At 41.7% G+C, this 24,394-nt stretch overlaps 1 protein-coding gene and 1 long non-coding RNA gene across 4 annotated transcripts in view; both read left to right on the forward strand.

Moving 5' to 3' along the window:
- Nucleotides 1-2,972, forward strand: part of LOC140688385 (trafficking protein particle complex subunit 9-like) — a 488,572-nt gene extending 485,600 nt beyond the window's left edge. For all 3 annotated transcript variants that reach the window (XM_072947071.1, XM_072947069.1, XM_072947070.1), the window contains one exon: nucleotides 2,659-2,972. The gene's annotated coding sequence lies outside the window, so the exon portion shown is untranslated. The remainder of the gene's footprint in view (nucleotides 1-2,658) is intronic.
- A 5,890-nt stretch (nucleotides 2,973-8,862) lies between these two features.
- On the forward strand, nucleotides 8,863-11,557 carry LOC140688326 (uncharacterized). The gene is made up of 3 exons (XR_012062966.1): nucleotides 8,863-9,045; nucleotides 10,220-10,575; nucleotides 10,901-11,557. It is a non-coding gene; the product is annotated as an uncharacterized lncRNA (long non-coding RNA).
- Nucleotides 11,558-24,394: the final 12,837 nt, after the last annotated feature.

Consider the following 24,394-nt stretch of genomic DNA (forward strand, 5'->3'; position numbering starts at 1 on the left):
AAAGAGAAGTTGTGTTTTGAATGAATCAGTGGATAGCCATTCTGAAAAAGGCCTCCAGAGTCTTCTAGATCAAGATACTAGACCCAAATACCTCCCTTCCATGGTCGCACTTAAATAACCAGAAAGGTTTTAAAAGAAAGAAGCAATAATCATAGTTCTATTTATTGACATTTTTGTATGCTAGGAATTCAGAGGTGACTATGGAGTTGTCTTTTCTTTTAGGGACCTTAATTTCTATTTGACATATTTGGGGAACTTGGTGGAGGGTGTTGTTTGTCTGTTGCAATTAGCCAGGAAAGGAGATTAAGAAAGCAGTGAAGGGTGGGTGATATTTTTAGCTGAGGACAGTCCTGTTCAGTTGGCTTGTAATTGCAGGCTCGTTGAGTTGTCACTGGAGGGAGTTGATCTTATGGAAGATGGACTTAACTCAGGCTTCTTCGGAATGGACAAGTGAACCTGGAGAAAGACAGTCAAATCTGTGCAGACATTAAAGTCCACGTGAATGTGCTGTATCCCTGAGCCAAAGATAGGACAAGTAGGCATCACTTCTTGAGGACAGAGGAGTGGCTTTTAAGGTCTTCCAAGAATGAATTACAGGGAACCATGATGGCCAGTTGTCAAACTGTGACTTTGCTCTTTGGATGGTGTACCCACCAAGGGTATTGGTCTTTCATATGTTTTCATTTCTCTTTAATACTTGTCAGGTGATGAGGACATGGGCATAAACGTTTGATACCTTGTCGAGGTGAGTCTTGGTACCTGCCTAGATGCACAGGCACAGCTACTGCTGCATCATACATCTTGCCGCCCATTGCGCTCCCAGGCTCCGTGATCACGGCAGAGTGGTTCCTTATTGAGCTGTCCGTCTCCTCTGTGACATCGTAACCAAACAAAAGGCTGGAGCGTATTAGCTTGGTTTTGCTCTTTTCCATCCTTCTCTTCGAAAGATGATGACTGGTATTGGACCCAGTTACGTTTGCAGATGATTTACAAGTAGGGCTGTCAGTACAAACCTTGTAATCCCCGCTGTGTGATCTAGAGAAGAAAGTTACATTCTTTCCAAATTGTTTTGATGCACTTATGTGGGAAAATGTTGTAAGTTTGAATGTGTATTTACTCTCTGAATCATCATGGCTAGAGATGAATATTTGTAGACATGGAATGAGTTTTCTGTATTTGAACTGTATGGTCCCCTAAATTCTCCCCAGCTTTTTAAAGTCATCACTGGAGTGCTACCTCCAGAGTGCCCCAAAGTATCCACCACTGCCTGCTCTTCGGACACTGTGAGTTTCCAACTTGGAGAAGGCTGCTGGCTGGTGAGGCATTCTCTGGCACATCTCTGGTTGGCTGATGTGAGCTTACCACACAAGAATTGGCAGACAGTAACTAACCACGATCACGTCCATTCCTGGAACACTCATGGAGGATTTTACACCTATGCTAGTGGAATACGTTATTTCATTTAGTTTTCCCAACAATCATAATTAGACTTTATCACCTGTATTAAAAAGGAAACTGTCAAAGCGACTGACGTGTAGACTTTGGACTGGAACACAGGTCTTTCTGATAACTGTCTCTGTTCCCTCCCCGGCCTATCCTTCCAAATGGCCAGTAGACTCTTCCTCAGTCTTGAGTTTCCCACTGATGTTACCACTCTCTTTGTTTCTGGAGAGGAAAGCAAGTCTAAACTTCCTTTCCAGTTGGAAATGGAATGGAGAATTTGCGTTGGAAGCCGGGAAAGTCTGTCCTGTGATGAAGCGCTCCCCGAGCCACTTCCACTGGGATGTCACGTCCCTGTCTGGGCCCCTTGCTCAGCCTGTGCACAGGTGACAGTGCAGATCTGCCGAGCAGTCCTCCCGGACAGGGCAGTGGGTTGGAAATGAGTTTGGGGATTTGGTTTCATTACACAGCTTCCTGAGGGTCTTCGCCTGGCACTTCGAGTGGGAGCATTCCCTGTCCCACAGACTTGTGCTCTGGGCCCGTGCAGACCTGACGTGGCCTCAGCCTGAGGCTCAGGGCCCGTGGTGATGAGGAGCATTTTAGTCCACGGTCTGCCAGAGGCTCTGACACTTCTGGTCTGTGGGACTTTGTCCAGGATGATAATAATTCCTCCCCGGCTTTCAGATTTCCTTGCCTGTGAGCCGGGGTAGTAATAGTTTCTGAGATGATTGTAATGATTCAGTAACGGGCGCAGCGTGTGCTGGCAGGTAGCTGGTGCTTAAGGAGAAGAAGTCGCAGTCACACTGTCAGCCTCTCACTGTGCGCTCTGTGCTTTGAGAGGTTGTGTGTTTGGTGAAAGTCCCGCCCAAACCCTAGGGACTAGATGAACTGTTGTTCCTTTACTTTCCCTTCCTGTTCCTCTTTCCCTTCTCTGTGTCCCATGTTTAGGTAGCAGATTCCTCTATTTCAGGGAATAGGGGCATTTCTAGTAAAAGGACAGGCGGAACGCGGAGAGGTGGGGCCCGGAGAGGGTCTGGAGCGTCTGCACAGTGCTGCTTCCCTGCGTTTCTGCATCCGGTCCCGTCAGTGCACGAAGTCAGCCTTCCTCTTCCTTCCTGTGTCATCGGGTCTCTGTTTTAAGGGAAAGCCTTTTTTATGGGTCTTTTTTCACTGACATGTTTCGTTCAGATGCTTGTTGCTTTTCTCCCTGTGCTTCAGCGTTCCGAGGACAGAATTCAGCAATGCAGCCTCCTCTCCGAGCTCCATGAGTTGATCGGCTTCCACTGCAAGTCCGCCTCCTTCAAGCGGGAGGCCCCCGTGAGCGCGCGGCCCCCGGCATCCCAGAGCCTGGCGGGAAGGCCTGCTACCGACTCCTTCTGCAGACGCTTCCTGGCTACAGTCTGTCGCTGGACCTGCAGGACTTCAGCAAAGGTGTTGGAACTAAAACATTGCATCAGTCCCATTAACCATGCCTGGTTTGGTCTCTGCTTTCCTGTCTCATCAGGGTGAATATTGATTCGTGTAGAACAGGGCACAGCAGACATTTTCTGTCAAGAGCTTGGGGGTAAATATTTCAGGGTCTGCAAACCTCCTGATCTCTGGTGCAGCTGCTCAGCTCTGCTGTTCAGACGCCAGAGCAGCCAGACAGTCCACACACCCACAGAGCTTTACTCACAGCGGTGACTGGGGCTGGATTGGGTGTATGAACTGCAGTTTGTCCCCACAGCCTCCTCACTATTGACACCTGCACCTGAGTGTGCATTTGTGAAAATGGGTGAACCAACACTGACACGTCATCATCACCCAGAGCCCATAATTGACACTAGGATTTACACTTGGTGGTGTGCACTCTGTGGGTTTGGACAGATGTACAATGACATGTATCCACCATCACAGCATCATACAGAGTAGTCTGTCTTAGTGACCTTAAAATGCTCCGTGCTGCACCTCATTCATTGCTCCTTCCCCTCTAGCCTCTGACAGCCACTGATCTTTTAGTCTCTGTGGTTTTCCCTTTCTCAGAACACCATACACGTGGAATCAGACAGTTGCAGAACCTTCCCAGATTGGCTTCTTTCACTTAGTAATATGCACTTAAGGTTCCTCCATGTCTTTCCATGCCTTGATAACTCATTTCATTTTAGCACCAAATAATAGTCCATTTTCTGTCTGGACCACAGTTTATCCATTCACCTACTGAAGAAGAGCTTAGTTGCTTCTGAGTTCTGGTGATTATAAATAAAGCTGCTATTAACATCTGTATGCAGATTTGTGTGTGGAAATAAGTTTCCATTTCGTCGAGTAAACACCGAGGAACACAGTTGCCGGATCATATGTTAGGAGTACGTTTAGTTTTGTAAAAAATTGCCAGACTGTCTTCCAAAGTATCTGGGCCATTTTTATTCCCACCAACAATGCATGAGAATTCCTGACGCTCCACATCCTCACCAGCATTTGGTGCTGTCAGTGTTCTGCGTTTTGGCAGTTCTGACAGGTGTGCAGTGGTACCACGCTGTTTCAGTTGACATCCCCTTTATGACACATGCTGTGGAGCATCTTTCCATAGACTTCTTTTGCATCTAGATTTCTTCTTTGATGAGGTGTGTGTTCAGGCATTTTGCTCAGTTTTTAATCAAGTTATTTATCCTTCTTGTTGAGTTTAAAGAAATTTTGGTATATTCTGGATATCAGCCCTTAATCAGTGTGTCCCTGCCCTTCACATGCAACACCGGAGTTGTCCTTTGGGTCTCAGTGGTGTGTCAGCTCTTCAAAGAGTTTCCCTGTCTTCCCTCAGCCTAAATATTGTCCTTGTATTTTTCACTTTCATTGACTCATTTTGTTCTTTTTAAATAGCATTTCCCATAATTTGTAAGTACATTTAAAAAAAAGGGCAATGATTGAACACTGCCTCTCCCACCAGGTTGTGTGCCCTGTGAGAGCAGAGGCCCTGTCCCCATTCACCATTTCCCATGACAGCACATGGCACATTTCCATGTAAAAGTGTGTAACGTGGGGCCAAACCTGATGAGCAACTATGACGACATGTGTTGGCTACCATTTATTGAGTAGACTTTGTTTCTGATCTCAATTATTAAATCACATGAATGAAACTTGTTTGTTTTGAAAAATAAAACAACAAAGCACACCTCCATGTGATTGGTACATTCTACTTAGAATTCTGACCCAGGCAGGGATGTTCACCATCATTTTGTGGAGGAGGTTGGGGAGGTAAAGTAAGAGAGTGAGATCAAATAAAGTAAAAATTATAACTATCAGTTGGCTTTATTTTCACTAAGATATAAAAGTTACTTTAAACCTATCTCAGCTGTTGTTCTGTTCTTTTAAACATTTCTCATAGAATTAAATGGAAGCCCACTAAACCTTGAAAGGGAAATTGTGTGCTAAGGTCCTGAAAATAGTTTATGTCTATTTCTTGAAATGCACATTTTCCCTGCTGGTTACATAAAGTCGAGGCGGGAACACAGCCTTTCGCTGTGTGTGTCTGCCAGCTTCACGGGCTGCTCACTGTCATTTTCATTTTCTTGTGTTGCAGTTTATGACGGTTTTCCATGAGATATATTTCTCAGCCTTTTCCTGAATGAAGGATTGAATTTTCCACAGGAAATCTTATGAAAGATAGTGACAAGGCACATGGGTTTCCCAAAAAGGAATAGTTGATGTAATAAACTCTCACTATGGTGAACTTTTTAAATACAAGCCAGTTGAAAATTTTATCACTAGGTCATATGCCACAAATCTGTATTAAAAATAAAAAGATTCAGATTTTATAGAAGAATCGGTTTGAATCAAGTAGAAATTATGATTTGTACACTATTTGTTTTTAGAACTTATACTCAGTCTTATCATAATTGCCTGTGGTAGGAACTGGATCATTGTTTATTTATTTAAAAAAAATCCACTAGGTGCTATTTGCCCCATTCTTGATGCGGCAGGGCTGAGGTTAGTTAAGTTGGGCCATTTAGGATTCTTAGCTAGGTTTTCCGGACATTGATTTCAGCCTCTTTATCTTTTTTACAATTGCTTCTTTTGTGTCGGCCTTTGGTCTTTTGACAACGTGGAAATACTGCACGGATCTGCCTTTCCCTTTTTTCCTGTCTTTGTGGGAAAAGATTTCTGTAAGACAAATTACTAGGATATTAAGGATTTTGTGTGGGGTAAGTTTGGTCAGTTCTAAGGATTTCAATTTATACGTATCAATACTTGGTATTCCGCTAATGACAGTAAAATTATAAACTAACTTAAGTATACATCAGTAAGTATAGTACAGTAAGCCCAACACCCAGATTAAGGAATTCACAAACTTTTCCATATTTCCTTTATTGAGACCTTTGTTCTTTTATTTGTCCTTTGTTGAAGTATTTGACAGCAAATCCAAGAAGACATGTCAGTTTACCCTATGTACTCAAGTAGGCATGTCTGAACAATGAGGGCCTTTTCTTTGATCAGGTTTTTCCATTTGACCCATGTGCTCATTAAGTCCCAGCTGTATCAGGAATCTCACTAAGCATTAGGGATCCTTGGGGCAATGAGACAGTCCTGGCTCCCAAGGAAGTTAAGGGCTGATGGAAGAAACCAACACAGGAGATTGGGTGCCTCAAATAAGGTCCCTGCTGGATGACACCAATTGGAGAAAATTTGTGCACAATACAGTAGGATTCACAGAAGGGACTGTTCAGATTTGTAGGGCAGGCTGTGAGAGAGGCAGTCAGCAGGGCTACAAGAGGAGGAATCATTTGATCAGAATCTGAAATCCTTTCTGCCAACCTTTCTACCAAGCTCCCAGTGCCCATCACACACAATCCTGTGCTGTAACTGTTTTTGATTCCAGTTACCACATCTCCTTCAGGAAGGATTTTAAGGTGGAAAATATTTAAAATCCGTAATTGTTGCCAGAAGGGACATAGAACAAGGAACATAGAAACAACAAAAATGTCCATCAGCACATGACTGGCTAAAGACGAGGTGATACATATATACAATGGAATACTACTCAGCCATAAAAGATGCCATTTGCAGCAACATGGATGGACCTGAAGACTGTCATTTTAAGTGAAGTGGGGTGGAAAGAGAAAGAAAAATGCCACATGACTTCATTTATGGGGAATCTAAAATTAATAGCAATAATAATAAGACCACAAATGAACTAAATTTTATTTTGATTTCTTGAATATATGTAAGCACATCTGACTGTCCTTTGTGATTGGATTACCATATTCTGTTTATTATTCTTTTGTAGATGTCCTTATTCCTCTGGTAACTGTAATTTGAAAAATCTAAAGATCTAATCTGTTCTTAGAAACAGTAATTAGTACATATATGTAAACTAAAAAATGCAGTATACTCTATACATGTATTTACATGCAATATGTGTATGTGAAGTTGAACTGTATTAATTCTACCTACTAAAACTGAAAAAGGAAAAAAATAAGAAATTTATTTAAAAAAACACCCCTCTTTATATATTAAAATGTTCATTTCTGAGATTCTGTGAAAGACAACATGGAAGTAGGTTTTTAAGATTTTCTCCTTGCGCCTCAGTGAGCAGCCTGGGCTGCACAGCTTGGCTGCCACAGTCACCCAGGACTTGCCGGCTTGCTCCTCACTTCTTGGGAGGAAGGTTAGCTGCTTCAGGAATATTTATGCTCTTAGAAGTTGCTGAAAACCCCACAGAACTTCTGTTTACATGGAGTGTATCTGTCATTATACCCCATTTTAGAAGTTAGAACAGAAAATTTAAACCCAAGAACTGACAAGCACACGCTGTCCCAGCATGTGGTCAAAGCAGTGCTGCCACGGTGGGGTTGTTTTGGTTCCAGAAAAAATGCACCGTACACTCAAGAATGAGTGTGAACCCACAGATCTCATCTCATCAATGCTATGAAGAGGTGGGACCCAATGCCCCTAAAACAGTGCTGAAGTCTCCAGATGTCTCAGAACACACAGAGCCATGGGATCAAGAATCCAGTGTCTTGTGGATCATCAGCCGTGGGGACCGCGTCCCGGGTCAGGAGGAGCAGAAGTAGGGATAGCAGGCACACAGTCCTATTGACAGCAAAGCTTTAAAGGTTTTGAATTGACTGAAAGTTAGGCAAAGATTTGCATTTAGACTAAAACAATTCCTCTCCTGGAGACGTTAGAAGGATAACACTGATTAATAGAGGATGATTGTAATGGATTAATTATGATACTGATGACATGAGCTGCGAACACTAACCCTGCACTCAGTGTAGACTAAGCCTTTTATGTACACAATTCATTAGGTCTCCACACCCCTGCAAGGTGGCATTAGCACTCATACAACCATGAAACCAGTGACTATAAAACAGTCACAAGCCTTCCTCTCCAGCATGAGGTAGCAAAACCAGCAAGGATTTTCAATGACAAAAGCCAAAATCATATATTTTTGGGAAAGAAAGCAAATGAAACACTGAAGAACAGTAAACCAAAAGAGCAGATGGAATGGAAAATTTTATTGAAGAAAGCAATGATTGATTCAATTAAAACAGGTAATGTCCCTGGTATAATTGAACCATGAATCCAAATTTTTTGGAAAGTGGGTTGTGAAATTACTGTCTCATTTAATATTGGAATTCCTAGTTGGACCAATTTGATATGCATCACTGGTGTGAGGTTAGATATTTAGACAAATAACAACATTCCTATTCTTTAAGTTAACAGGAAACATATCACAGGACTCCAGATTTAGGGAGAGAATGCAAACAACAACAATCATACTCCATCAAGTAAGGACACGTGTCCCTGCATCACCAAAGCAATGAGAATTTGCACACAGAAAACACAGTTCTCCAATTGTGACAAAGACGAGACTGTGATCCATGAATTACAAGAACAAGCAACTGTTTAAATGCCATGGGCAGATTTTTTTTATCATCTTGAAAACATCACTGATGTTCTAGGTAAGAAAAAGAATTGTTTTACTAACAAATCCAACTGACACAGGGGTTTTTCCAAGTGAGAAGGTGATTCCAAAAAGTGCAGTAAAATGAGTAAAGATGATCTGTGCAGTGACGGAGATGGTCTTAGACTGACCAGCATCACGATTCCCGGTTTTACACTTGCTATCTGCTCGTCACCTCTGACACAAGAACTCAACAAATGATTTTTTCCTTTAGAAAAAAAAGATAAATAAAATCTAACTACAAGATGTGGTATGTAAAGTGGTGATGAAGTTGTCTAACCTTATAATGCAGCCAGTGTAATGTAGCACTCATTCGGGCACTAGAATTTTTAATTCATTATTTCTTTTATACCCTCGTTCTATCCTAAAGGAGTCACTTAAAGTTTTCTACTTTATTCAACATATCTTGTGAGGGTTGTGATATACTCTGGTATGGCAGTTTTCAGAGATTTAAAATCACCTCTGTGGTTGTGGTCTGGAAAGAGAAGGCTCCCTCACAGCTGCGACGGAGAAGGAATCCCCGGAGTCCGCCTCCGGGCAGCTTCCGAACCGCATCTGCTTGCACATGGCACGGGACACCATCAGCAAGTGTAACTCTGACAAGGAGATTTCCCCGGGGCCTGGGAGGTGCTCTAACATTGTGAAGACACTTGTTTCCCAGTTAGGTAAGTCTTGGAAAAATAGTTTATTAGAAGTGACTCCCTTTGTATGTGCCTTTTGTCCTGAGAGGTTACTAATTAGCATAGAATATAAAATACCCCATAATATAAGAATTTAGGTACCACATCTTTCCATCTACCTGTCTATTTGTTTATCATATTTATAGTTAGGTTACATTTTCTATGATGTTCACTTCTGGGCACCAGAAAAGAAAGGTTACAAAATATTTATTATAAATAGGGGGGACTGGGTCTAAGGGTTAAAAACCACTACTGCTAACAATAAAAACCATATAATAATTTTAATCTCAGTTGCATCAGACCTTCCAGAATTACTCCCTCAATTTCACTGTTAAAACAGTAATGGAATCTCTGTTCTTCCAAGACTCGGGCCTGATCGCCACCCATCCAGACATCTGTCTGTGGGTCCCTACTTGTCCTCGATGCCCCCAAACACACCTTACGGGGTGAACTTTCTTCAGTGCCCCTACTGTAGGGGAAACCTGGAAGTCCCAGGCACTGTCCAGGAGTCACATCAACCTGCAAAAATCAAAGTCATGTGACTGAAATGGGACAACCCAGGTTGTGTGATAGGGCTGAAAGCTCACCAAAAACAGGTTTGGGGGCCTAACCCAAGCCCTCTGGCTCCTCACATGAAGAAGGACAGGGAGGCCCAATTAGCCACGAGACTGGGGGGCTTCATTACTCCATGAATAAAGGATTTGTGCCAGTTCCACCTTTAGATAGGGAACCCGAAAACCCAGACTTGGAAGCACCCCATCCCCTTCCCTCTGAACAAATATTCTCTCAAGACACATAGTGAGAGATGGGAGCCCTGGTGAGCTCTGGAATAAGATGCAATATGAAAGACTGCTGGTAACATATGATGCGGAGCTCAGGCAGCCCCCAGGGCCACCAGCCCTTCTGGTACAACTGATGCCCAATCTTCCATCCACAACAATTTCTTCAGGACACTTACACACACATAACCATCACACAAAAATGATTGCTCAGACATATTTTAAGAGAAATAACATTATGAGAATGCCAAATTCATGACAAGTCAGAGTCAAGACCCCAGAGTATTTACTGAATGAGATTTCACATGTGCTCTGCAGAGAACTTTAAACCCTTAGGACACAGTCATGGAAAAATAGGCATTTTCTTTCTTTCCTCCAAGTTGGCTTTGCTGGAGAACTCCATAGACACAGGAAGACTCTGGATCCCACCTCTACTACTTACACAAAGGGCTCAACACGTGGAGAGGGATCAGCGCTGGTGCGACCGGCTCCAATGTGACCACTCCCGTGCCCAGCTCCCCGAGGAGCAGAGCTCCCACCAAAGGAGCAGAGACCCCCAGGAGCAGAGCTACCCCCACGGACACTGCAGTGCCTACAAGAATCAGGAGTCTGATGAGTGAGACTGGGGCGGGCAAGACAGGAAGCAAGCACCGCTCCCTCAAGCTCTGCAGGTGATCTCTGTGTCATCTTGAATAAATACAGTCAGCATTAAAGATGTTTGACAAGAGGGTAAAAGGTAAGGCCTCCCCAAATCTCCACGCATTCTTTTAGTGGGAGTCCTGTTAGAACACATGGTGACAGACGCTGGCATTACATGCGCACGTTGCCCTCAGGGCTGCAGGGGAGGCCGCGGTGCTGCCTCTGCCCCACCTCCTTCCCTCGTCCCCCAGAACTCACAGGGGCCACTGACACGTTTCTCTGACTTTCTCTCCTTGGTATTGCTGCTCTTCTAGCTTTTAAGAGCTCATAAACACCTCACCAGAAAATCTTTAACAATGAACCCAAATCAAATGAAATCAACCACAGATACACACTGCCTTCATCATTACTTTTCATTTTAGGACGAAATTCTTGAAGACGACTCCCTGACCTGAAGGGATGGATGGAGGAGAAAAGAAAAGAAGACAAGTATTTTGGCCCAAAAAATATGAGAGGTAACCAGATGGTGGCTAGTTTTCATCGCACCTCTCTGCCCACCCCAATTTCACATGCCCCTCCCAACTCAATTCATCAGAACTCGACTGAAGGAGACGGCTGTGCAAATTTATTGGAAGCCAAAGAAATCGCTCCAGAAACAGTCTCCCAAACCCAGCGAGAACACTGAAAGCTGACCAGTGCCAGGATCTGAGTACTAAAACACACAGACCCAAACTCCACCCCCCTCCCTGGTGGGTGTACTTACAATGGGGGTGTCGCCACGCAATTTGTCAGCATCCAACATATAAAAATGAAAGGGACACCAGTTTTCAACATCACAGTCCCTCTGAAACAACTGATAGTCAATTAGCGTTTATCGGCAGCAAAAGTCGATTTTCTCCCCTGCACGTGGAGGTCAACACACAGAAGAGACTGATGATCCCCGCTGCGAGTGTAGCTAAGTGTGTCTAAGCAAACTGGCTCCATCAGCCTCCTGATGAGCAGGGAAGTGTGTGAGCCGCGGGGCTCTGCAGACTAATGTCCAGGCAAGGAGGGCTCTTCCTTGCTTTGGGGAGAAAAAGGCGGAAGCAACACTCACTGGAAATAAATTCTAATTAAAATTTCAGCTGCGGTTCCTGCAGCGTAACCCCCGCCAATAGATGAGGCTCCCTCCGTGCTGTCCAGTCATGTGAGGCAGGCTCATTATTATAACTGTGTGTTTGGTTTAGCAAGTGAATCATGTCTGTTTTCTGGAAATTACTTGAGGGTGGAAAACCTTCCAAACATGTTCATTTATTTGCTGTGGAATCTGTTTAATCTTCTTAAGAGCATTTACAATGACAACCTTCTTAAATACAATGACAACCTTCTTAAATAAGCATCTTTGCCCGAGAGACCTTTCCAGGCACATGCGCCGAAACCTAGGACAACCCAGAAGCAAAATCAAAACCGTTTCAGCTGCACAACACCGCAGAATGTGTCCAGTTTGAGAATCAAGGATTTTTTTCTCCATACCCTTTTACTCTTCTGCCCAAATTAATCAGCCTCTGCTGCTCTTGTATACTGAGTATTGTATGACTCATCTTCTCTGCCTGTGAAATGGAAATGGGAGATACTTCTACCGAATAAAATGTCATAGAACTAACCAGCAAAATTATATATATTAAAAAAAAAGCCAGGGCTTTATGCTGTCCAGGGTTATGAATCATTTATTTAATGTGTCAATTGCTACAAGAATAAACTTTTCTAAATGTAAAACCTCCTCAGAAATCTTCAACTACTATTCAAGAAAAAATATCTCAGAAAATTTCTGAAAAGTATTTAAAGGAAAATCATATTTAACTGAATCATATTCTAGGCACACTGAATAAATTCTCTTTAGAGAACTCCTAGTTTTTTTTTTAATGACCTATAAAAATACACCCAGTATTAATCAGTAAATCTTCATTCCTTATTTTTAAAATTCTTAAGACATGCTATTTTTCTTAAATCAAAAGAGTAGGTATTCGCAAGCCAATGGACAACGGAATTACCTAAGAAGACATTATAAAGCAGCAAGAGCAACTAGCACTTTGCCCAACATCCTGCCTGAGAGCCACTAGGATCATGTCATTTTGACCTGACCACTTGGAGGAGAGCTCCATCAGCCCATTTAACACATGAAGAAACTGAGGCTCTGGGTGGTCATGTTTCCTGTACTTGATGGAGCCAGGATCTAAATCCGGATCTTTGTCTATAGAGCCTGTGCCTTTACCAGATCACACTTATATTTCTCATACTTCAAATGCACTCAGTCCCCGAGGTAACACACCTTCCTTGCGTTTCTGAGAGTTTTAGGAAGTACTGAATTACGAGGACTAAGCAGACATTTTGTGTGGGCTAATTTTTTATTTTCTGATTTTCCTGAATCAGTTCAGGCTGAATTCATACTACTTACGAGGAGAAGTCCTGAGGCAGAGGAGAGAGGGGAAGATAAGCCAGTCATAAACAATTTCAAGAGATCCAATTCATCAAGGAAGCAAAGTATTAAATAAACCACTTCAGCAACACGCTTGTCAGTAAGCCTTGGTTTCTCTGTCTCAGCCTGAAGGAGGGTAAGCCCTCCAGCCCATCTGCCTTCCTGCCACCTACCGTGGATGATCTTGGCTCCCTCACCTGTGACACGTGTGTTCTCCAGGGAAACTTTGTAGAGATTAAACGATAATACTATATGCAAAGGGGATAATTATTTGCTAGACAGCAGGCACAAAACAAAAAATAAAATTATTTTATTTCATGAAAATGGGAGGTAGGTCTCCCAATTAAACATTCCTGATAGAATCCCAACAAGGACTTTAATTTACCTGCCAGAAATTGTAAAATAACCTTTCTTTTTTAAAGGTTGTATCCATTCTCCCTACTTTTTACCAATCCTGGCTGTTATCCTGAAAATCTATTCCCAGAACTTGGCATCCATCTCCCATATTTAAATCCTTAAAGTTTGAAATTATGATGAAGCTTGGGCACATAAAGATTCACACCATAATTCACAGAATAAACAAAGACCACAGGAACAGGGCCACCTCCAGACCCCATGTGCTCAGGACAGGCTCCAAACTTCATACAATCTGATGCATGCTGTTTGAACAGAAAGAAAATTGAATGTTATCAAGGAGGCTGACACAGAGCACTGGCCGGCTCAAGAGACGACTCCTTCACCCCTCGTCTGACTTAAGTCATCTAACAGTTATCAGTTGATCTCTAACTAAAAGTAAAACAGGGGTAGGGTTGGAAAGTAACATTTTTCCTACAATATATACATATTGTCAACTAAAAATTGGCACTTGTCATCTTCCTCGGATTTGATTAAATCATGAGCCACTGCAGCTGCTGACCTTCAACGCCCTCTGAAAGTAGTTCAGGGTGGAGATCAGGAATGGGGTGCTCTGTGCTCTGGGAAAATGGGCAGAAAAGCCTTCAGATAGTTAGACATTTTCAGGAAATTTTAAGAGCCCAAATTCTTTCATCTCCTCCTATCTAGAAAAGCACTAAAATCATTAACAGAGACACCTGCTCTTCGACTAGCAGCAGCCTCTGCCTTAACGTATACTTGACTGCACGTCCCCCTTCACTGAAATCTCATATACTGCTGAGCTCCCCCTCATCTTCAGAGCACTTCCTCCGAGCTCTCTGAGATGCTGACACCTGGGCTCTGGTTCTCATTTTGCCCCAGATAAAACAACCCACAACTCTCACGTTGTGTGGTTTATTGACAGTACCAAAAAAATGAAGCTTACATACTTGAACTCATAGTAAACATTCAGTATAAAACATTTCTTGACTTAAATTACTTTTTAAAAGTAAATAATTATTCCATTTCTTAAATATAGCATTTTTAAATATAAATTAATAGATATTTGTGAATCTTAGGAAAATATATTTTGGAAAAATTTTTAGCTAATTAATAAAAAAGCTATTGTGTGGAGTTATAGAAATTCAGAAGTGGAAAAGAATATTATTGTAACTCAAGTTCTTGTTTTAATTGCAGAGATCCTGAGGCCTCAGAAGACATATAAATTTGCCTGATTTTATACACTGTCCTTTAACAGAAAGCCTAGAACTAAGATCCTGGTCTTTGAGAAACCGAGACTTGCTCAGCTGGTGCAGGGTGAACTTTATGAAAATGGGTCATGAGAAAGAACCAGAATGTGGGGTCCTGGGTGAGGCAGCAGAGGAAAGTAGGGTCTCACCTGGTCGTGGGTGAGAAATAGGCTCCCGCAGTGCTGGTGTGATGGGCATCCCTCAAGTGCCTAAAAACTACTATTTAGCACACCTGCCACCGAAACGCACATGAGCTGTTTAATTAGAAGGCTGACCAGGAGGCTTTCTCAGTGACACAACAAGCTATTTTCACGTTAACTCTACAACTACAGGAAGAGAAAGAATAGAAAGCTGATATTAATTATTAATAATTTACACCAAAAACCAAGGAATTTCCAGGAGAAATATAAAGACTTGTTGGATGTTTCATTATGTGAACTTACTGCCAATTCAGTTGTCTTAAAAATTGTTCTATAAAATATATTGTCCTTTGCTGCTCCAAATCACATTTGAAAGAAATAATGTTTCTTAAGGGTGTTTCTGGAATTTTCTTCTATTTTCTAACACCAAATCTCAGAGCTTTAAAGAATTGCAGGGTTGGAATTTGGTCCACTCTTCTCTAGGCAATATATTGTTCCTTCAAAGAACAAGGGGGGAATCACACAGAAAAGCATTTGAGCATCAGGCTGCTTACATTTCCTCCAGAAGTCTTGGAAAATAACGTGGAAATAAACAGCAGGACAGAATCCTGGTGGGAGGGTCACTGGCTAGAAGGTGAGAACAAATGTGTTCTCCAACATGCTCTGGTAGCCACTAGTTTAAATGAACCGAGCATACACGCACCTCTACGTGAAAATCTCAACCGTTACCAATCGCTCAGTGCAGCCCAAAGCAATGGACGGACTGCAGAGGTCCCCGGCGGCTCATAGTGGTGTCTTACACCACGTGCAGGATGATCGGTTTCTCCCCGCCCACTCCCTCCCCTCCCCTCGAGGGAGATGGCTGGTCCACAGCTGAGCTTACCTCATAGCAAGCTGTCTCTCAGCCCTCTGTCTAAAGCAAGATAAAAGCAGGAAAGCTACCTGGGACTTTACAGAACCATTCCAAAAGGGAACTGAAGCACCTTTCTTCCCTCCTCTCAGCTGCCTGGAATGTGGACTTGATGGTTGACCCTCAAGCAGCCACTTTGGGCCATCAAGTTGACGGGCTGAAAATAACAGGCATCTGGTTCTCTGACCCTGGGGCCTTCATGCAAGCCAGCCCTGCGGTACTGATTGCTTGACTTCTTTATGTAAGAGGGAAATACAAGTTTAGCATGTGTAAGCCACTGCTGTTATCTGGGGAGCTACCTGTTATACATTGCCACGGTAAGTCCTAATAATAAAGTTAAAGATTCACCAAAAACTATTTACCAAAAAGTTAATAAATGATAAAGAGTTTCTGATTTTTGTTTTAATGCTATGAAATGTAAATCAAGTTTCAGCATATGCTACTAAAATAAGACACTGTGGAGGAAAAGCCAGAGATTGTAGAACAGAGACCCAAAGCATCCTCTTCTCCAAGGCACAGGAGGACAGCCATGACTCTACGTGACAAGGCTGGAGTCACATGGGCTCCCTGTTTTCCTTGTCTTGGGTTGTGTTTTGTTTCCGACCTTGGGAAAAATGGATAAGACTGCTGGTCAAATCATTTCAGGAACAGCTTCCATCGTGTAGAACCCATGTCTCTTCCTTTCCTCTGCCTCCTGGAATGTTCTGACACAATTAATCAGTCCAGCCTTCTAAACTGAGCAAATGGAGCTCAATCAATCTGCTTTTAGACACAGTTAAGAAATAGACATTAAAAAGCATAACTAGGAAATCTTATCTTCCAGAGGTCATTGCACAGATGAAATAGGAGAATATCTGTGAATCACTCTGTAAACACTAAGTACAATACAAACAATAGTAGTACTGATTCTATGTCACATTCATCAAAAAAGGAAAACAGAACAGTTTTCTACCAGAAGGAGAAGGTGCTTTGCAATTTTCTGTCACTTTAATTCTTCAAAAGTTTCTATAAAATTGATGTCTTTAGAAAAATCAATGCACATTAGGGACTAATTTTAATTCCTTCATCTCCCCCGGTTTAACTCATATCAAGAATGTTACCATTACTAGACACTTTACTTAGGAAAGCCTTTGATATACATGAGGCACAGAACACAGCAAATTGTCAGTATCACTCAGGATAGGAAACCCATGTTTGATACCCGAATTTGAAGACATGAAGAAGATGCCTGACATGTCCCACTGACCTTTCAGGCTATTCTTTTTCAAACACTTGTTTCTTCTTGGTCCAGAACAGACATGTATTTGTTGATGTGAGACTCTTTAAGTGAAAAGGTCAACCCATCATTACCACTTTAGAGACTGAAATCTTACCCTCCTCATCCATGTGGACATAGTATCCTTAACTGATTTCTAACATGAAAAATGACCATCGATGCCATCTCAGGATGCTCCAATGCAGAGGTTCTCTGCTGCAGTGAGGAGGAAAGAGCCGTGTGCTTCAAGATGCACTTACTGTCTGTAGCTCACTTGGTAAGACACTGCAACTTGTCTAAGCTAAAACTTAAAAGTGGACAATAGAGACAACGTCCATGGCAAAGGGCATTTGGAGGCTAATTCCTTAGCCCCACTTAATCGCTTCTCAAGAGCCATGGGCAATATCTTAAGAAAGGCAGCAAAGTGGTACCCAAGTCATCAAAACCTGCACCTCCTACTAGTTGACAGTAAAGCAAGTGTCATCTTGCTCAACAGATCTCCCTGTGTCTCTACAGTGTACAGCTAAATTTTCTTTATTTTCTCGGTCGGAGGACACTCCATTTTTGAAAATCCCCCTCCTTGCAGTCAAAGTTCTTAGTTTCCCAATCACAATGCAGGCTTGAAGGGGGGATAACAGAGCTGACAAAACATAGATCACTATTTATTCCTTGATAAATTTTTGGCACATGGACTAAAAATCTTTCGGTCAGTTGGACATCAAGATCATATCTAATTTACACAATTGTCAACTGTCATTTTACTACCAGCTCCTGAAACAGTCATGTGGTCACTAGGTTTTTTTTCCTTCCCTTGACCCATGGATTTGATGATTTCTAACCAGACACAATAGATTTTTGAAAAGAAATCTGTTTCACCTTTTGCTTTTAAACTAAATTTGTGTACCTGACCCTGACTTCACTCTAATATTCACAAAAAGCTATCCAAGAACACCCCCTTTTGACATCATCTGTAGATGTCTTGAATACACTGCTGAGCTGATTCTTCCAGATCATTAAAATATATATGTCCATTATGCTGTGGTCCTCTTCAATTTGTGGTGTTTTCAGTAATCATTACCTCTTTGAATAATTTATTACACATTTAGCATTTCTTTATCCAATTCAGTTACATTAGTATATAAGATTTCAAAAGAACTGGTTTCTCAAAATGATGATATTTAACATCTATGACCTTTTCTTAATCAAGTAATTCTATAAGGCAGTCAAGGACAGCAGTGAAAGTTGTGTGTGGTGATTGCTGCTTCAGAGTCTCCGGTCCTGCCCCATGATCTTGCATGTGTTTACACATCCTTGTGAATGTCAACACATCAGTCTATTAGGAGCTGAAATTAAACTACCTGGATGCTAACTTTTCTTTTTAAAAACAATAAACTCAATTTCCCCTACAAATTCTTTATTGTTTCTCATACTGAGGCTCACCACTTTTCCTAATATATATGTTTGGTGGGGAGGGGGGCACAGCCTTGAAAGCCTGCAGACAGCACCAACTATATAAGGTTAACCAGAGGTGGCCATGGATGTAGTGTGACTTCAGCCACTGAGCACGAGCACCTGCTGTCCCTCCAACTGTTCTGCCTCCATTGCTGACATCCCTGAAGGTCACTGCCTCTTGTAAAATTCTACAACATTACAGTTCATTTATTTTTAAAGGTATCAATTTGTGAAAGTCGTCTGTTGTTTGTGTAAAATGGGGGGTACTTGCCATTGTTCATTTCAGGCTAAACTATGTCCAGAAGGACACACACACTCAGTTCTAAGTGCCCCCAAAGAAAAGTTCGAAAGGCTTCGGGACAGTGGTGACACTCAAACCTTTGGAATTTTGAGCTCTATGAAAGTATCACTTATTAAGAAATTAAGCATTATAATTCTAGACCAAGAGAAACAGAATCCCCCACAAGTTACTTACCAGAATTTTTTTAAAGAAACTATCTTCCCTCAAATCCAATGATAAATCAAATATCCATGGAAAGAATATAGATCAGTAATACCAAGCAACAATTTCTACACTAATGCTGATTAGCCATCAGCCCAAACCAAAGGACATAGAAATAAGACACCTGGAGATAAAGAGATGGAAGAGAGGTATTAAAAAACAAGAATATAAAAGAAGTAATGGCCCTATGGAAACCTGCCCACTTTTTTGAAATAATTACTTGGTTAAAGGAACTCACTCGTGAGGATTGGAAATGCACCAAGAGGAAATCTAGCAGGGAAAAGAAGCAGAAGCAGGTCTCAGTTTTCTCCGAGGCTGATCCTAAATGAAAAAAATTTCCTTGGCTTCCACAATACACAACCTGCATTGATGTCTAAGCAGAAGAGTGAGGAGGAGAGAAAACCGAATGTGTGTGGAAGCCATCCTTCACCAACACTGCTGGAAACACAGAACTATGGTGTTGGGGACTGCCCGACCAATATATATAACAGCAGGAATACGCTCTAACTAGGTTTCTGAGAGATAAATGCTTTTAACTTTAAATCTACTCAAGTAAACATACAGAGAAATCATGGTAAGTGCTTGAAGTGTAGCCTTGCGGTTTAGGTGAGATAAAGGAATGCTTCTATACTTGTTCCATTTTGGAAACACATGTGAGTGGAAGCCAACCTTCACCTATGTTTCTGAGAACTCAGAGTTTCTCGCCTCGGGGAATTACGGTACTTACATACATAAGTGGAGGCACAAGCTCCAGGTGGCTTTTCCTTTCCAAAGAGCTTTTACTTGAAACCAGCTTTTAGAATCATGCAGAGAAATCAGAGTTATTGTTTCTATGTCACTCCACCTTTTATGCTGTATGAAAGAACTCCACACCACATGCCCAATTTTCATATATGTATGAGTTTGGAAGCCGTCCTTCAACTAGCTAATTGGGAACCCACAGTTTCTGGGGTTGGGAAACTACGCTGCATACATATCTATGGGGATGCACTAGTACCAAAACGGTTGTTCACTGCAAACCGTATTTACTTGCAACCGGCTCTGAAAAACATACTGAGAAATCAAAGTGTTCCAGTGTCACTTAACCTTCAATGCTGGATGAAAGAACGCCTCTCCACATGATAACTTCTGACATTTGAATGTGTGTTGGAGCTGTCCTTCACCTAAATTGTTGGAAACCCAGAGTTTCTGGTCTAGGGGATCTACGCTACTTACATATGTAACAGGAGGCAGTCGCTCCAACGCGGTTTTCCTAAGCAAACCGCTTTAACTTTGAAACCGGCGTTAGTAAACATGCTGAGAAATCAGAGAATGTGTTTCTACATGTCACTCTGCCTTTTATGCTGGATGAAAGAACGCCACTCCACATGCTCTATTTTCAGATCTGTATAAGTGTGGAGGCCGTCCTTCACCAAGCTTGTTGGGAACCCAGAATTTCTGGACTAGGGAAACAACGCTGCTTTCATATATATGCGGACAAACTAGCACCAACTCACATTTCCACTGCAAAATGTTTTTACTTGAAATGGATTTCAGAAACATGCTAAGAAATCAGAGTGAGTGTTTCAGTATGTCACTTAACCTTCAATGGTGGAAGAAGGAACGCCTCCCAACATGCTCACTTCTGACATCTAAACATGAGTTGGAGCCATTCTTCACATAACTTCTTCGAAAACAAGGGTTTCTGGTCTAGGGGAACTTCGCTGCTTACATATCTAAGCAGAGGCTCTCGCTCCAAAGCGGTTTTCCATTGCAAACCGCTCTTCCTTAGAAACTGGCATTAGGAAACCTGCTGAGAATTCAGAGTGACTATTTCTGTATGTCACTTAACCTTCAATGCTGGATGAAAGAATGCCTCTCCACAAGATCACTTCTGACATTTGAATTTGTGTTGGAGACGTCCTTCTCCTAACATGTTGGAAAACCAGAGTTTCTGGAATACGGGAACTACCCAATTTACATATCAAAGCGCAGGAACTCGATTCAAAGCAGTTTACCAAAGCAAAGTGATTTTTCTTTGAAACCAGCATTTCACAGTAAACATAAAAGGCAGAGTGAGATGTACAAACACATTCTCTGATTTCTCAATATGTTTCTTAAACCCGGTTTCAAGTAAAAGTGGTTTGCAGTAAAAAACTGAGTTCGTGCTAGTACGTCCCCATATATATGAAAGCAGCAAAGTTTTCCTTGGACTGAAAATCTGGGTTTCCAACAAGCTAGGTGAAAGGCGGCTTCCACACTTCTACATTCCTGAAAATTGAGCATGTGGAGAGGCGTCCTTTCATCCAGCACAAAAGGCAGAGGGACTTCCAGGCACACATTCTCTGATTTCTGAGCATGTTTCTTACGCCAGTTTCAATGTAAAAGAGGTTTGATCTGGAAAACGAAGTTGGAACGAGTGCCCCCCCTTACATATGTAAGTAGCTTAGTTCCCCTATACAAGAAACTCTGGGGTTCCAACAAGTAAGGTGAAGGACGGCTCCAAGAGAAATTCAGATGTCAAAAGTGAGCTTGTGGAGAGGCTTCTTTCATCCAGCCTTGAAGGTTAAGTTACATACAGAAACAAGTACTCTGATTTCTCAGCATGTTTCTCAAAGCCGGTTTCAAGTAAAAGCAGTTTGCAGTGAAAAATCGAGTTCATGCTAGTACATACACATATATTGGAAAGTGCAGTTTACCTTGGACTGAAACACTGGGTTTCCAAAAAGCTAGGTGAAGAACGGCTTTCACACTCATACAGATCTGATAAATGAGCATGTTGAGAGGCGTTCCTTCATGCAGCATAAAAGGCAGAGATATTCTAGACACAAATTCTCTGATTTCTAAGCATGTTTCCTAACGCCTTTTTCAATGTTAAACCAGTTTGCTGTGGAAAACCACTTTAGAGCGAGTGCCTCCCCTTACATATGTAAGAAGCGTAGTGCCCCTATACAAGAAACTTTGGTTTTCCAACTAGTTAGGTGAAGGACAGCTCCAACACAAATGCAGATATGAGAAGTGAGCTTGTGAAGAGACGTTCTTTTATCCAGCATTAAAAGTTATGTGACATAGATAAACATTTACTCCGATTTCTCAGCATGCTTCTCAAGGCCAGTTTCAACTAAAAGCCGTTTGCAGTGTAAAACCGAGGTCATGCTTGTTCGTCCCTATATATATGAAAGTAGCTTAGTTTACCTTAACTGAAACTCAGGGTTTCCAACAACCTAGGTGAAGTATGGCTTCGAAAATCATACAGCTCTGAAAATTGAGCATGTGGAGATACGTTCTTTCATGCAGCATAAAATGCAGAGGTATTCTTCACACACACCCTCTGACTTCTCAGCAGGTTTCTTACCACCGTTTTCAATGTAAAACCGATTTGCTGTGGAAAACCAAGTTGGAGCATGTGCCTCCCGTTAGATATGTAAGCAGCTTAATTCCTCTATACCAGAAACTATCCGTTTCCAACAAGTTATTTGAAGAACGGCTTCAAAACACATTTAGATATCGGACGTGAACTTATGGAGTGGCATTCCTTCATCCAGCATTGAAGGTTAAGGGACATACATAAACAGTTACTCTGATTTCTCAGCATGATTGTCATAGCCGCTTTCAAGTAAAGGCAGTTTGCAGTGTAAAATCGAGTTCGTACTAGTACGTCCCGATATATATGGAAACAGCGTAGTTTATATTGGGCTGAAACTATGGGTTTCCAACAAGATAGGTGAATTATGGCTTCCACACTCATACAGTTATGAAAATTGAGCATGTTCAGAGGAGTTCCTTCATGCAGCATAAAATGCAGAGGTAATATAGACACACACTCTCTAAAATTTCAACATGTTTCCTAATGCCGTTTTCAATGTAAAAGCGATTTAGTGTGAAAAACACGTTGGAGCAAGTTCCTCCCCTTAGATATGTAACTAGTGCAGTTCCCCTATAACAGAAAATCTGGTTTTCCAACAAGTTAGGTGAAGGAAGTCTCCAAAACAAATTCAGATGTCAGAAGTAAGCCTGTGGAGAGGCGTTTTTTCATCCAGCATTGAAGGTTAAGTGATATACAGAAACAAATTCTCTGAGTTGTCAGCACGTTTCTCAAAGCCGGTTTCAAATAAAAGTGGTTTGCAGTGTAAAACCAAGTCCGTGCTAGTAACTCCCTATATATATGAAAGAAGCGTAGTTTCCATTGGACTGAAACTCTGGGTTTCCAACAAGGTAGGTAAAGGATGGCTTCAACACTCATTCAGTTCTGAGTATTGAGAATGTGGAGAGACATTCGTTTGTCTAGCATAAAGGTAACGGTTTCCAGTAGAAAAACCTACACTGGATTCTCAGTATGTTTCCTAGTGTTGGTTTGAAGTTCATGCAGTTTTCATTGTAAATCCGAGTTGGAAGTAGTACCTCCACATTTCTACAAATGTAGTGAATTTACCCACTCATAAAAAACTGTGTTCCCAGCAAGCTAGCTGACAGAAGACTTTCACACAACTCAACTCTCAGAATTATGCAAGTGGAGAGATGTTTGTTCATATAGCATGAAGGGAATGGGTTGCAGTAGAAACACTTGTTCTGGATTCTCAGTATGTTTTCCTAGGGCCGGTTGGAGATTCATGCACTTCACACTGAAAAACCGAGTTGGAGCTTGAACCTCCCAAAATATATTAATTTCACACAGTTTCGCACAGAAAAGAAACTGTGTGTTCCCAAAAAGCTCTGTGATTGATACATTTCATACTCATTTAAATGTCAGAATTGAGAATGTGAAGAGACGTTCGATCATTAGCATTAAGGGAATGGGTTGTAGAAACATGTACTCGGGTTTCTCAGTATGTTTTCAACTGCCGGTTTGAAGTCCATGCAGTTTTCACTGTAAAATCGAGTTGGAACTACTACCACCCCAAATATATGTAAATAGTGTTGTTTCCAACTGAAAAGAAACATAGTGTTCCCAACAAGCTACAGGAATGACGGCTTTCACACACACTTATTTCTCAGATCTGAGCATGTGGAGAGAAGTTCGTTCATCTAGTATAAAGTTAGTGGGTTGCAGTACAAACTCTTACTCTGGTTTTAAAGTATGCTTCCTAGCGTCGGTTTGAATTTCATGCAGTATTCCCTGTAATACCGTGTTGGAGCAAGAACGTCCCCATATATATGTATGTACTGTTTTTCCAACTGAAAAGAAATTTTATGTTCTCAAGAAGATAGGTGAAATACCAATTTGATGCACATTTATCTCTCAAAATTGAGCCTGAGGGGAGGTGATCGACCATCAAATATAATGGGAAAGTTTTGAAGTTGAAACACTTATTCTCGTTTCTCAGTATGTTTCGTAATGCTGGCTAGAAGTTCATGCAGATTTCATTTTAAATTAAAACTGGAGATAGCACCAAACCTTATAAAAGTATGAAGCGTTTATCCAAACAGAAAAGAAACTTACTGTTCCCAAAATGAAACCTGAAAAACGGCTTTCACACAAACACTAACCTATTAGAACTGAGATTGTGGACAGACATTCGTTCATTTAGAATAAAAGAGATGGTTTGCAGTAGGAACATTTACTCAGCGTTCTCAATTGGTATTCTAGTGTCAGTTTGCAGT

The sequence above is a fragment of the Vicugna pacos genome, chromosome 22, assembly GCF_048564905.1.
Source record: "Vicugna pacos chromosome 22, VicPac4, whole genome shotgun sequence".
Lineage (NCBI taxonomy): Eukaryota > Metazoa > Chordata > Mammalia > Artiodactyla > Camelidae > Vicugna > Vicugna pacos.